The sequence below is a fragment of the Chrysochloris asiatica genome, unplaced genomic scaffold (genome assembly GCF_000296735.1).
Source record: "Chrysochloris asiatica unplaced genomic scaffold, ChrAsi1.0 scaffold03537, whole genome shotgun sequence".
Lineage (NCBI taxonomy): Eukaryota > Metazoa > Chordata > Mammalia > Afrosoricida > Chrysochloridae > Chrysochloris > Chrysochloris asiatica.
The window spans coordinates 2015-7646 of NW_006412055.1; the positions used below are offsets into that span (position 1 = coordinate 2015).

The window sequence follows — 5632 nt, forward strand, 5'->3', positions numbered from 1 at the left end:
CCCCTTCAAATCTCACATAATATGGGATCTATGTTCTGATGAGGAAAACTGAGGACCTCCATGAGCAAGATGCAGGGGGTTAAAGCCATTGGCCCAAAGGTGACACAGACCACAGCCTGGGGCAGGCTGCTTTAAGGTACCACACGTCCACCTTTGGCTGGCAGTTTGGGGTGCTGTGTTGTTTGAGGCTGCTGAAGAGCTGTGTCTGACTGGTGTAGGCAGCAAGACACACCCAACTAGAGCTACGTGTGCTAAGGTGAGACCATAAGCATCAAAATATGACCATGACACCAGATGTGTATGAGAGTGGCATGAGTGGGAAAATGCTTGTCAGCCCACACCTTCAGCCTCATCTGGGGCTCTGATCCAGACATGCTCCACAGTCTGGGGTGCAGGGCACCTTTTCCATCTCAATGAGCAGGCAGTGGGTGAAATTCCAGGGGCAGTTGGGGTCCAGTGATGCATGTTGTTCCTTCACTCGCTCTAAAGCGTACTGCTTGATTTCAGACACATTCTTCATGACCCTCCTGTGGCTCCCAGTCAGGTGTCTCATATATTGTGAATAATATTTGTAAATGTAGAGAGAGACAGAGTTATCTTAACTAGGTTTTGGAGGGTTTTTCCAGATGCAATCTAATTTTACATTGTGACTGGGCTGATACTTGACTTTATGACCATTGTGTTCATTTCCTTTAGAACATATATTTCAGGTGGACAGGATCATCGTGGCACTGCTGTCAGAGGTGGCGTTCTGTGGTGGAAACCAGTCATCATGTCTAATCTTTACCTGAACATCAGTCTCAAGGGCACACCACCCTTAAATGATGACTATCCTGGGGCTAACAAAGGGACTGCCTCTAGGAAGAATATTGGGGCCTCTTGCCAGGTGCCCCAACATGGACATGCTCCCACTCATTTAGGTGTCCCTCATACTCCATAATCTGAGTTTCCCATTTCCTGTTGGAAACTATACAGCAAAATTTTGGGCAAATTAGTGAAAATGAGGGTCTGTACCTGGAGCCAGGGGATGTTCAGCAGGTAGAAATTCTCATTGAACACGTTCATCAGTTTCAGACATGTCTTGTCGCTGTAGTCAAAGTGCTTACAGAAAAGAATGTCAGCGATGACATTGCAGGGCCCGCCACCGATGAGGAAGGTGGGGTCAAAAGGCTGATCTGGAAGACAGGGTTGTCAGAGCTGTACACAAGGGACTTGAGTCTGTGAGCTGCTCATACAATGGCCACAGGGTGGGTGTCTCCTGCCACAGAGTGACCAACACCTGTTTTCCCTGATTTATTCTAAATAAATCCATTACCTTATGTGAATCATTACTGGGAATTATAATGATTCATATAAGATAATGAATTCATTTAGAGCTCTGGTGTGGTGCTATAGGATAAGCATTGCTGGCAGTTCAAACTCAACATTCACTCCTCGGAACCCTTGTGCAGGCTTACTATGTGTCAGAACTGACTGAACGTCACTTAACCAAAAATGGATTCATACAGAGCACAGAAAGTACTCTCTCCACAGCCACAGCTTTTGTACCGAAAATGAAGAATAAGGAACTCAAGTTGTTCTATACATGGCCCTCTGAACTGCCCATAGTTTCAGATGGTCCAGATGCTGTCTGGGGGTGTCAGCCTCTCCCCAAGAATGGAATTGCTATCCCAGATGGATAGACTCTTCCCCACAAATGGGCCCTCTGTCTCCAGGGCTGGGTCACTTCTCTGCATATGGACACACTGCACTGTGTTGGATGGGGCCAGGTTCCTCTCTCCCCATTTCCTGTGGTGTCTCTTGTCCAGGTGGGATACACACTTTGAGTCTTCCTGAGTTCCTCAGCAGGAAGTGGGCCTCCTTCTGGATCCAATGTTCATTGCCTTGCTTCCCCATACCATAGTCCCCTCATGGTGGTAAGGGAAAAGCCCTGGGTATCTATCCAGGTGGGCCCATTATTGAAAATGATTCCTAGGGGGAGAGAGCAAGGAGTCAGTCATCTTAAACCAAGTTCTGGGAGAAATGGAAGCTGGAGTAAGACGTTCTCAGTGGCTTGTAGGTGTGGAGGGAGAACCAACCAGACAAATGCAGAGAAAGTGTGTCCTGGGAGCAGAACTGGACTGAGCCTGGGCCTCCAGTGCCCACAATTCTGGGGGAGGAAGTGCTGACACAGGCTGTAGGAAGAGGAGAGACGAGAGCTCAAAGCTTGGAATCGAGGGAAAGTGTGTCTGCGAAGGATGGAATCCTGTTAGAGAAATCAGGAGGGGTGCAGAGCGGTACTCCTGATGGAGGCAGCTGTCCAGAGGTGTGGTGAAGAGAAGAAAAGAAATATGGAGGTTGGAAGGGGGAGCTCATGGCTTGGAATCCAGGGAAAGTATGTTTGGGAAGCATGGAATCATCAGAGAAATCCGGAGGTGTGAACAGTGGTACCCCTGATGGAGGCAGCTGCCCAGAGGTGTGGTAAAGAGAAGAGAACTATGGAGGTTGGAAGGGGGAAGGGATGAGGAGGGTCAGGGAATTTACAAATGTTTTCAGAAAGGGTAGGAGGAAGGAAAAGAGGCAGGGAGGCTGGGTTCCCTTCCAGCATTCCATGGATTTACTGAAATGGTGCAGTGCATAGCACCATATGCCCAGTATTGCAACATTTGCATCATCAAGGATGAAGCGACGCACCGATGGAAACTCCTATGGTCATTAGGAGCTGCCCGGTGGCATCTGGCCCCTCCAGCGCCTCCCAGGCAACGCCATACCTGCCAAATTTAGATACGCCTCTGGTCTGAGGACCTGCTTATGATCAGTATGTGGGAGCCCTGACAGCAGGTCACTGTGGGACTAGACTCACCGTGGTCCTTGTGGAAGTGGAACGCAGGGATCTCTCCACACCTGGAAAACTCAATTGTTGTACTGGAGCAGGACCTCTCTAACCGCCTTGTAGCCATGTGTGATGACAATGTGCCGGTTACCCAGGCACACCATGAACACAGGCCCCTACCGCTCTGCGAGCTGGGGACATAAGGTGCAGAACGGTCTGTACTTTAAACAATGGCTGTTGACTGAGAGAACCCAGAGTGGTAGGGAAACTCCTGGTCCCCATCCAATGCAGTCTGGGGAACCACACCCCAACGACAAGCCTGGTTTTGTATGGAGTATACCAAGCCTAGGGGTCTGGTGCCCCGACTCAGGGTTCACGCTTGGTCCACATGGACCCTCTGATACCTCCGACACTGGCTCAGGTGCAGATGCACTGGAAGGTTAACCTAACTGCAGTCCAGCTCCACCGGCTACCCCTCCTCACTCCCACCCACAAAGAAGCTGTTTTAAAAACGTGTCCATTTGCTCTGTTTTATAATAGATTTTAAGACACTGATTTTGGAAATTTATTTTGTGAAGAAAAAATCTGAAGGGGTTTAAAAAATTCGTATCAAAATGGAAATAAAAGATAGTAGAATTTCCCCATGAGTGTTCTAAAGCCACCTCTTATTGTCTTAGAAAACAAAAAATGGCTATTTGTGAAGGTAAAGTTTTCAGGTGTTTGTCCCTTTCAAAAAGGACCGTGGTGGCACAGTGAGATAAGTGTTGTACTGCTAACTACAAGGTCAGTGGTACAAAGCCACCAGCCTTTCTAACAGAGAAATATGAGGCTGTTTGTTCCCTTAAATATTTACAGTCTTGGAAACCCTATGAGTTGGTATCAACTAGATGGCAGAGGACTTGTTTTGTCCCTTTCAAAGTGTTGCTACTACTGGCTTCTCCTCAGAAACCCTCTCCAGGGTCACCATGGGTCTTAACTAACTTGACAGCACTTAACACCAAATTTACATATATTGATCGATTCTCAGTGGTTTAGCAATAAAGTTGTATTAATCCTTCTTGAAAATATCTACCACAAGCAATCAATTGGAAGGAAGTTTCCTCAGGATTGTGGACTTCACTACTACTGCCTGAGCCAGGAGTACATTATGTCCCGCAGGCTGGAGTCCAGCACTGTGAATCTGCTGAATTCAAGGATATCTAGATGACAAGACACTGGACACCCCCAGTGAATGCTCGGCCTACAGGTGAGGAGACCAGGTCTTTGCCTAGAGCTCTGGATTTGGGCTTCCAGTCTCCTGAACTACAAGAGGTGCCTCCTGTTTGCTAGAACCATCCACTCGTGGTAGGTCTGTGAGAGAGGCATTAGACAACTGAGACACATACTGATTTTAAAGGTTTCAACTTAGACGTAAGTTTTATTAGAAAGACTTCCCCCTAATTTGGAAATGTCTGATTCCTGCAGAATGAAAGTGACAATCTTAGGTGGCACAGTGGGTAAGTGCTCAGCTGCTAACTGGAAAATCTGCATACACTTTATCTCACCAGTCCTTGCTAGTTATCTTGTCAGAAGACACACATTTCCCAAACATCATTTGCCCAGTGTCCTTTTGATGCAATATTAAGTTTCTTTGTAAACCTAGTGTATGTATCCTATTCCATTCCCCTTTCTTTTGAAACATTTCTGCATCACCACCACACTGTCTCCCTGAAAAATTGGTTACAATGGTCACACAGCATGTTCTGAAACACTGTTTATATGGTAGCATCTTTTAATAGCAACAGAAAAATGACATACACAATGGATAAACACACAGGGCAAGGTCTTAGATGGATCCCTCACCTCAAAACAGATGTTCACACTAACCAATCAGCAGTATTTTAGTATGAAACAGGTCAGGATATATGAAAAGCCCCAGAGAATGAAGATACAAACCAGGATCAAGATTAAAGCAAACATCACAAGACGCCTTTGAGCATAATTCCCAGGCAAGATACGTGCCATCTCACGAGATTCTAGGGAGTCCTGCTCCTCTTGGGGTGTGACCCCCTCTGCTCGGGATGGAGTACATGTGTTAACTCCTGCAGTCAGGGTAATCCTCTGCTCTCTGCTAAGGTCGGCCTGCTCTTGGGGCACAGTCCCCTCCACTCTAGCTGTGGCCCCCTGTTCCTGGGTAAGCAAGCCCTGCTCTGGCAACACAGGCCTTAAACTTCTAGTTGTGGCCTCCTGCTTTCGTCTAAGGGTCCCCTGTTCAACGAGACCATGCTCCCACTCTCCAGTTGTGGCCAGCTGCCTCGAACTCTCAGCCCTATGGTCTAGGGGCCAGGCCCCCAGTTCTGGAGGCACAACTGTCTGAACTAGTGGCACAGACACCAGTTCTTGGGATGAAGACCACTTCTCAAGATGTGCCATAGTACTCCACTTGAGGATCCCTAGACCCAGTACAGTTTCCTGATCTTGACATAGAACATCCTGCTCTTGGAGCTGGGCACCTTGTTCTTGAGACAAAGCTCTGTGCACTAGGGGCTTGAGCTCCATCTCTTGAAGAGGGCCCCTGCCCCCCTTTGTCCCAGTACTCTCTGTCTCTGTTGCCACCGAGACCTCTTTTCCCTCTATCACAGATGCTGCCACTATTCCGGTCACACTCAGTGTCTCCTCCACTTCTGGATCCATCGAAGCCGCTGCCGCCATTGTGGTCCCTGTCACTGATGGTTCTCAACTGCAGCCTTAGACCAGCTCAGCTCTGGAATCGCTCTGCTTCTCTGATAGCTCGTTTCTGCAGCTTAAAATTCAGCAATAAGGGAAGAAAGGCACACAAAA

General features: G+C 47.9%; 1 pseudogene; it reads right to left on the reverse strand.

The window, feature by feature from the left end:
• LOC102841598 overlaps positions 1-5503 on the reverse strand; it is a 6886-nt pseudogene extending 1383 nt beyond the window's left edge.
• Positions 5504-5632: the final 129 nt, after the last annotated feature.